A 10,196-nucleotide genomic window follows, 5' to 3' on the forward strand; every position below is an offset into this window, starting at 1 on the left:
TAATACCTACAGAATGCAATTTGAGTTTATCACCAAAAAAGAAAAAAAAATAGGATATTTTAAAAATATTTCTGCTCCAATGGACAATTGAGGATAACATTTTCTTGGATTTTTTTATTTTAGATTTTTTTTTTTTGAGACGCTATGTTGATGTTGGCAATGACTGTAATTGTTGTGCTTAGTAACTGGTAATATCTGAACAGAATAAAGTCTAAAATTGCTACCATAAAAAAAGAAGATATTTTTTCTCTACGAAGTTTTTTTCTGGATTGATTTAGATTACAATAACCAAAATTAAAATAAAGAGCGGAGGCATGATTTCCCAGAATTAAAAGGAAATGCAGAATTCACAATCCCGAAGCAATGGCTGTGCCATGAGGGATAGCAATGGACTTTCTGACATTAATCTCAGCATATTTGTTCATTGCTGAAGAGCAGCCCAGGACACTGAGAGCTGCTAAATTATATGTTATAAATAATCTATACAACGGAATGAACAAAATCAGAGTTGGGAAAAAATTATTCTACAAATCTCTACTAACAGAATTATGTTGCAGAAACTGGTAGAAACTGCAAAGCATCCTCAAAACCAAGCCATGTGAGAAGTATCAGTCTCCTTCTTTCCTAGATTAAGAAATCCTATTTTCTAGTTCAGCTCAGCAGGTATCTATTAAGCACTGTTCACTGATTTGGTGAACATTTACTGCATGCTTACTAGGGGCATATGTTCTACCAAATGCAGAGAATATAGCTACAAAATACAATCCCAGCTCTCAAAAGCACTCTAGCAAGATCCAAAGCAACCAAATAATTGTAATACCCTGTGGTGAGTGCTATGAGATGCTCTCCTAGCCTTGTTTCCCCAAGAAACAAACCTCATACAAGGATTTGAGTAAAAATGATTTATTTGAGGGGTGAAGGAAACACCAGTAGGGAAGTGGGGAAGTGAGAAAGGAAGGACGCGATATAAAGCAAGGTGCCACTGTGAGGAACCACCTCCCAGGGAACTCAGGGAAACAGTGTGGAATACACACCTTGGAGGAATGGGGCTAGATCATTAATTTCCCAGCATTGTCCACCTGCTGTGAGAGCAAGCAGAGAAAGAGAAGGCTTCTGGCTAAGGGGGGTAGATGCTAGCAATTGGAACTTGGGCTGGTATGTACTGGAATGATAAGGTTTGAAGGCACATGGAAATCAGTTACAAACGTGTCAGCTTCACAACTAACCTTGAGAGGGAAAAGGGAAGAAGTGAGGAAAGGCTTCCTGGAGATTACACTTTAGACGAGATTGCAAAATGTACAAAAGCTATCGAGGTTAAAAAAGAGGAAAATAGTATTTCTGGCAGGACAGAGTGAGGGCATCCCAACCAGAAAGTGCATGGCACTTTAGAGGAAGCACAAGTTCTGTGTGAATATAGCTAACATATAGAAGCAAGAGAGAGACAAGGGAGAATAGTTGAAAAATGAAGCCAGATGGGTCAGCAGGAGCAAGGTCAGAGTTAGCCTTGAATCTTATCCTAAAAAAAATTGGATTCAACACCATATAACATTTGTGAAACATAAAATAGGGATCTGCTATAAAGAATTAAAGAATGATTTCAATAGCAAAGACATGCCAGTCATTATTTTCATGGCAATCAAATATTTTCTTTTTTATGGTAGCAATTGTAGTTTGTTCTGTTCAGATATTACCAGTCACTAAGCACAAAAATTACAGTTATTGCCAACATCAACGTAGCATCTCAAAAAAAAAAATCTAAAACAAGAAAATGCTATCCTCAATTGTCCATTGGAACAGAAATATTTTTTAAATATCCTCTGTGTTCTCTTTTGGTGATAAACTCAACGGATGCTTGACATCCGTTTCTTTTGTTTTCTCAACGAATAGTCTCAGTTGAGTAGCTTGGGCTCCACTCTGATACTGGGGGTATATATATCAGTGAACAAGAGACACAGGGAATCCCTGTATTCATTGAATTCTTAGCAGGGGAGAAAACAAGTAATTAAACAAATAATAAAAATTTCAGACAGAAATGTATTAATGAAAGGGCAGTGAAGTAAAAAGTGACTAGGCTCTTTGGCTAGGAATGTTATGTAAGGCTTGCTTGAAGAGGACATTTAAACTGAGGACTCAATCACGAGGAGGCAAAAAGGCTGATGAAAAAGCATTCTCTGCAGAGGACAGGGCAAATGAGAGTATTCTGAGGTAGAGATCTGAAATGTGATTGCAGACATGGCCAGAGGCAGATCATATCAGAGTGAGGAATTGCAATTTTAGTCTAAGGGTGATGGAAGCCATTAGAGGATTTTAAACAGTTGAGTAATAAGATCTAATATGCATTTTTGAAAAAAGAATTATTCATCCTCCCCCTTGGAGAATAGGTCATAGAAAGACAAGTATGGAAATAGGGAGACGAGAGGGGATACTTGCAATAGCCTAGGGGAGAGATGAAGGTGGCTTGGATAGTGGTAATGGTTGTAAGAAATGGGAAAAAGTGGTTGGAATCCACTACTTTAAAAATTATCAGGACTTATTAATATATGATGAGAAGTCCGAGAGAAGAGGATTCAAAGCTACTGAGTGAACAGTGGTCCTATTAATGCTCTAAGTCTTATGTTATCTGAATTGCTTATTATTGTGAAAATAGTGTAAATCCCGGGTTTGGACGATAGAAAGTCTCTAGTAATTATTGGATGTTAGCATGATGATGATGATGATGATGATGATGATGATATTGTGGTACAGGAGTAATGCTAAAAATAATTCTAGGTCAAACCCACCCCATTTTCCAGAATTAAGCAGGCTTCCCTGTACCCTGCCTGTTGTAACATCGCCCATTTTACCTGCAACGTCTTATAACTCTTCCTCCACTTTCCCAGGCTATTACCTCTCAACTAGTTTGTCACTTTGACTTCCTTTACTTCTCGCGGCATCTCCTTTTCAGATGTCCTAGGCTCCACCCTATCCTCATGTCTCTTGACCCATTAACTGAATCTGAGCCTCCTTTTGTCATTTCTCGATTGACTGGGTATATGGCAGTGGCACAGCAACAAATATGTGGAGATGAGAAGCAACACTTGTTTTATTGGCATATATACTGAAAAAATACAGGCACAAGATTTCTAGAATTGCTGGTTCCAGGAGATCAAATGATCTATCCATGGTTGTTCTAAAGTATCTCACCCTAGTGGCAAGAACACTTCCAGTGATACACATCCATTCCAGACTTCCGGTGTAGCAATCCCAACAGCAGGAAATAAGAGTTTCACATTTCTTCTTCTTCTTTTTTTTTTGGGGGGGATCTAGTCAGTTTATTTTTTTGTTGTTGTTGTTTTTAATTATTTTTTAATATGAAATTTATTGTCAAATTGGTTTCCATACAACACCCAGTGCTTACCCCAAAAGGTGCCCTCCTCGATACCCATCACCCACCCTCCCCTCCCTAATTTTTTTTTTTAATTTTATTTTTTATTTTTTTAAATTTACTTCCAAATTAGCATCTAGTGCACCAATGATTTCAGGAGTAGATTCCTTAGTGCCCCTTACCCATTTGGCCCATCCCCCCTCCCACAACCCCTCCAGTAACCCTCAGTTTGTTCTCCATATTTATGAATCTCTTCTGTTTTGTCCCCCTCCCTGTTTTTATATTATTTTTGTTTCCCTTCCCTTATGTTCATCTGTTTTGTCGCTTAATGGCCTTATATGAGTCAAGTCACATGATCTTTGTCTTTCTCTCACTGACTAATTTTACTTAGCATAATACCCTCTAGTTCCGTCCACATAGTTGCAAATGGCAAGATTTCATTCTTTTTGATTGCTGAGTAATACTTCATTGCATATGTATACCATATCTTATTTATCCATTCATCTATCAATGGACATTTGGGCGCTTTCCATCCTTTGGCTATTGTTGATAGTGCTGCTATAAACATGGGGGTGCATACGTCCTTTCGAAACAGCACACCTGTATCCCTTGGATAAATGCCAGGTAGTGCAATTGCTGGGTCCTAGGGTAGTTCTATTTTAGTTTTTTGAGGAACCTCCATACCATTTTCCAGAGTGGCTGCACCAGTTTGCATTCCCATGTTTTATGTGTCTTAACCATGAGCTCCCGTTCTGCTGGACTGGTAGGAAATTTAATCACAGTCATAGGTTCACCAATCTGTTTCGAAGTTTTGTTTAGAGGGGGGAAGGGGCAGAGGGAGAGAGAGAGAGGAGAGAGAGACAGAGAGAGAGAATCTTAACCCATGCCAACACGGGGCTCAATCTCACAACTCTGGGATAACGACCTGAGCTGATGTCAAGAGTCAGATGCTCAACTGACTGACTGAATCACCCAGGTGCCCTCCACAGTGTGTATTTTATGTGATGTCAAAGAGTTAAGAAGAGGGTCTCTCTGGTAATTGGTCATCTCTCCACACAGATTACTGCTGAGGTGTTCATGTTGATGCCTACACTGTTCTTTCTCTCCATTCTTTTCCTCTAGCCTTGGGATATTCTCAAAGTAACATTACCAGAAGAAGTTAAACAAGCAAGGACTACTTCATTCACAACTATTGCAGTTGGGAAGAGAGACCAAATTCAACTTAGTTGAAACCAAAAAGCCAGAGAGTTTTAAAGTGTGGGGTGAGGTAGTGGAAAAGTACTCCAGCCTGCTTTTATCCTTGGGGTTTGTCAAGGTGCTTAGGATTTCTATGTTTGCTAATTGGTGCTTATCTAAGGCTCCTACACTCTCACAAAGATTAGGAGATAGGTGCCTTATCTTTCTTGATGATTACATTTCAAATGGGTAGCTGGCAGACCTTCAAGAAACCAATTCCTGGAGTGCAAAATTGGGAGGAGGCTGGGAGATGATTTACATCTCAAAGGAGCAGAGAGGATTTTACTTGGTAAGTTTTCTAAAGTAACTGCTCCAAGAAAAGGGAAGTTGGAAGCTGATAGTACAGAAGAAACCTATCTAAGTTAAGACAAGCTGAGGGGAGCGTTAAGCCCTTCTTCATCAATGTGGAGGCGTTTTTTGAGGAGGTATGATTCTTGGCCCTAGCCATGTCCACAAGCCACACTTCTCCGGGATCATTCAACTTTCCAGCTTGAGGCCCTCAGAACTCTCTCCATCCTATCCCAGCTGGGGAAAACCCTCTTTCTTGATGGGTTGGGAAGTGAAGATTTTGTGGTTTCTATCTACTCTCTTTTTCCAGGTCACTCTGCTTCTTAAGAAAATCTCTCTACTCTTTTCTTGTTGTTTATTTCCTAATTGGTCCTAATTAGAAGGAAAATCATTACAAAAACAATGTGCTTTTTCATCTAGGACTGGAAGGACTTAGTCCATAAACCCTCCCAAGAAGTAGAAGGTGTGTCCTGGATGCGGAGGGAATATTTGCATTCCATTTTTCAATGTAAAAAAGAAATGAAGGAAAAACAAAACAGAACTAAATTTTCATACTTAAGCAATTATGTTCACATTCTGCTATAAAGACAATGTACTTCATAGAATGATTATGGATTTAATGAGAAAATGCATATTCTTGGAACACATCCAGACTTTCAGAAACGCAATAAATAAACTCCTTTCTACCTCCTACACTTCATTAAGAAATGAGACATTATTACCTGTGCATTGAGAAAACATAGAATGCCTCTGCCATTCCAAGACCTTTTGAAATTTTTCTCTTCTGAATTTTCAAACTCCACCTTATATGCTTAATATATTTGTCTGATTCAGCTCAACTGCCATAACAAAATATCGTAGACTGAGTGGCTGAAGCAGAAATTTATTTTCTTACACTTTTGGGAGACTGGAACCCAAGATCAGAAAGCCAGCATGATCAGGTTCTGGTGGGGGCGCTCTTCCTGGCTTTCAGACATCCTCCTTCTGATCCTGTGCTCACATGGCTTTTCCTGGAGAAGGGGTGTGTGTGCATGTGCATGTGTGCATGCATGTGTGTGTGTTTGTGTGTGTGTGTGTGTGTGCGCGCGCGCACGCTATCTGGTGTCCCTTCTTATAAGTGCACTAATCCCCATGACCTCATCTAGACCTAATTATCTCCCAAAGACTCCATCTCCAACTACCATCACATTGGGGGTTAGGGCTTGCACTTATGAATTTGGGGATACACAATTCAGTCCATAGCAATATTTTTACTAAATTCAATAAAAATGAAAACAGTTTATCAAATTTCAGGGCAAAAAAAACCCCACAGCAAAGTACTTTTCAGTGGCAAAGTATTGTCAGTGGAAAGTGTTTCTCAGTGGACAGGCCTTGTGGGTCAGTGTTAACGTTAGCAAGTTCATTTGGTTCCTGCCAAGTAAGGCAGTGGAGTTGCAATGCCAACTCTACGAGCGGGCGTGTGTCACTGTTGCCCTGAAAAAAGAACAGTGCCGGGTACTGTCACCTGCTCGTGCTCTACCTGGGCTGATCTTTTCTAGTACATTGAAATCACTCTTGTCCTATTAGGATTAAACTAAATAGCAGTTAATGTGAAATAGAAATAGTACATCCGTGTGTGTGTGTGTGTGTGTGTGTGTGTGTGTGTGTACACATGTATATACACACATGAAACTTTACCGTGGAATTAATTTCTTACTTCTAGATAAAACTAAGAGCATCTTGGTACAGAGTATGTAGGTTTTGGGGTTCTACTTAGTGATAGTAAGCTTCCCATAAAGTGCTTTCCCTATCCTTCCATTGACACAAAGGCGGCATTCCAAAATTGTTCATTTACATCTATCTTTCCTCGTTCGGTTTTCTGTTTCTCCCTCGCTTGCTGTGTATATGCATAGTTTATGAGGACTGTGACTCCACTGCTCAGGGGCTGCTGTTGCCCAGTAGGATTAAAGGCAGCAGCAGTGACTGCTGGAACTACATATTCATTCTGTCAACCCCTCTTGTCTCTGCTGCATTGTACACAGCTCTATACCACAGAGTCCTAATCCAGACTGCTTGTTTCCATTGTTTTGATTCTGGCATCCACTCCCCATGCCCTGGGGACGATGAATAATTGAAAACTGAACAGGAGCTTAATTTGATATGCCTTGTAAGAAGGCTTTTATGCTGATTTGGTGTAGTATGCTCTGTAACATCAAGGGCCAGGCTCCAATATCAGGAATAATTACTATACCCCATATGTAACACATACCTCAAAAATGAACTGGGATACAGAGGACTTCCCACATCAAGTTGGGAGTAATTTAGATTTATTACTATTTTCTTAATAAGTCATAATTTTGAAATATATATTTTAACATATAAATATTATAATGAGAGTTTTATCACCCTCTGGGAAAAAAATCTTTTCTCACTATTCTGAAAATAAGTACTTTCATTTTAAAAGGAAGTGTAATTTTTTCCAATAGGACATAGTAGTATTGTGTGTGATACGCCCTACTATTTGTTATCTGAGCATTCATCTGGAGTTACTATCCCTGGATAAGCAATCAGAGTAAAGTTTCAATAGCAGGAATATAAGAAATGCTCATACTTTCTTGCTACCATTTAAAAGAATTTACCTGTCGTGCGCTGACTTGTGTCTCTCCCACCAAAAAAATTCAAAGGTTGAAGCTTTATCCTCCAGTATCTCAGAATATGATCGTATTTAGAAACAGAATCTTTACAGAGGTAAATAAAGTCAAATGAGATCATTAGAATGGACTCTAATCTGACTGGTGTCCTTGTAAGAAGAGGGAATTTAGATACAGGCATGCACACACAAAATGCAGACAATGTGAATCATAGAGAGAAGAGATCCATCCACAAACCAGCGAGGGACACCTGGTATAGCTCCCGCCCTCACGATCCTCGGGAGGAACCAATCCTGATGACACCTTGATCTTAGACTTCTAGACTTCAGAAATGTGAAAAAATAAATTTCTGTTGTTTAAGCCACCCAACCTGTGGTGCCTTGTGCAGCAGCCCCAGAAAACTAAGAAAACACTCTTCCATCGGCCCAAAGTGGGAAGACCTAGAGACTGACTTGATGCTACTCTTTCTGCCTACAACCAATTGGCCCAGGGAAGTGCATAAGTCCAAGTACACTAATCCAAGGAAGAAAACCCATTGACTGTGCACTAGCCAATAAAAGTCTCTCATAACTCTGAACTAAAAAGCTAGACTGGGAAAGTAGATAGCTATCTTTAATGGCACATCTTTTGGGTGGACCCTGCGTCTTGAAGGCCCATTTCTGGGTTCTTGGTTGGTTCACCTTTTTTTTGGATTCCATGTAGTCTGTGTCCTCGACAGATGCTGGCCTGAAAACTTTTAAATAATTCTTACCTCAGACATCAGAGCTAAGTCAAAAAGGGTCCAGAGGCAGGCTGAGAGAAAGATGAGAAAGGGAAGAAAAGAGTAAAACAAAGAAGAGAATATATGTGTGTCCCTGACTTGATCCTAACCCCAAATTCATCCATCCCTTCATCCCATATAATCTATGTGGTTGTCTGTGGATTGGGTTATAGGGATCCAGTGGTGAGTAAGGCTCAGCCCCTCTGCTCAAGAAACTTAAGGTCTAGGGACACCTGGGTGGCTAAGTCGGTTGAGCGTTGGACTCTTGAGGCGGTTGAGCGTTGGACTCTTGATTGTGGTTCATATCCTGATCTCATGTTTCATGGGATCAAGCCCCACATCAGGCTCTGTGCTGAGAACATGGAGCCTGCTTGGATTCTCTCTCTCTCCCTCTCTCTGCCCCTCCCCCATGTGCACATGCTCTCTCTCTCTCTCTTTCTCAAAGTAAATAAACATTAAAAAAAATTTAAGTTTATTTATTTTAAGAGAGACAGAGATAGTGTGAGTGAGGGAGGGGCAGAGAAAGAGGGAGAGAGAGAGAATCCCAAGCAGGCCGTTCGCTGCCAGGGCAGAGCCCAATGTGGGGCTTGAACTCACAAAATCAGATCATGACCTGAGCTGAAACCAAGAGCCAGACGCTTAACCTACTGAGCCACCCAGGCACCCTGAAAAAAAAATTTTTTTAATTAAAAAAAGGAGCTTCAGTTCTAGTGATATCTGGTTTATTGGTTATCTTAATTTTGACATCCTTCTGTCTCCTTTGATTAATATAAATAAGTTGACCATAATCATTTAGATTATATGTCTCCTTTTTATTCTATCAAGATGCTTTTCAAAAATTTTTTTTGTAATATTTATTCTTGAGGGAGAGACAGAGTGTGAGTGGGGGAGGAACAGAGAGAGAGGGAGACACAGAATCCAAAGCAGGCTCCAGGCTCTGAGCTGTCAGCACGAAGCCGGATGTGGGGCTTGAACTCACAAACGGTGAGATCATGACCTAAGCTGAAGTTGGATGCTTAGCCAACTGAGCCATCCAGGCACCCCGCTCAAGATGCTTTTTGAAATACATGACCCATTCTTGCCTTTATATCCATATCTATAAATAGTTTCTATGCTATTCCCAACATCTACCATAAACTCTGTAATGTAGTGTCCATGTAGTTATGAGAAAAAAAAAATGACAGAAAAAGGAAGATTTCTTCTCTTTCTTGTGTTTAGCTGTGGCTCTGGGTTAAAAAAAAAATTCCAGAAACCAGGAAAACACTATTTTAATATTTCTCTCCTTTTGTATCTCTTTCTCATCTCATGCTATCCTGCTCCCCAGGCTCTAAACTTTTCTGAAACACACTTCTAGGCCTAATCCTTTCCATTAAGGACTCCATTATCCCACATAATTTATTATTCTTTTCATCTTCTGCAGTCAAAATCTCCATTAAATTCAGTGGAAGTTATCTTACCTGGTATCAGTAAAAATGAAATTGGAATGAACTATAATGTATGAATCTTTATTAATAACATTATACCCTCCGTATAGGTATTTCCATTCTTTCAAAGCAGATATTTATGAATCTACGTTATTGTCCAACTGATAGAATTACAGGCAATGTAAGAAAATTAAATTTTAAAACTCCAGAGAGAGTCCACAATAGACCACCACAAAAACAGGGAAATTGCATCTTGCATTATATCCTGATTGTCAGTAATTCTAACTCCTGCTTTATTCAGAGTCTTTCCCGCTCCATTTCCGAATCAGGAACTCGCTAAAAGATCCAAGGTTTTGTGGGATTTATTTTAGGGTACTCCCTTCAAAAGACAAAGTCATAAAAGGAGGTTGGAGCAGAGACATCTGTCTTACAAATAGCTCAATTATTTTATTCATCCTTTCATTCATTTATTCAAGAAGCATGTATTAAGAGCC

The sequence above is a fragment of the Neofelis nebulosa genome, chromosome 14 (assembly GCF_028018385.1).
Source record: "Neofelis nebulosa isolate mNeoNeb1 chromosome 14, mNeoNeb1.pri, whole genome shotgun sequence".
Taxonomy (NCBI): Eukaryota; Metazoa; Chordata; class Mammalia; order Carnivora; family Felidae; genus Neofelis; species Neofelis nebulosa.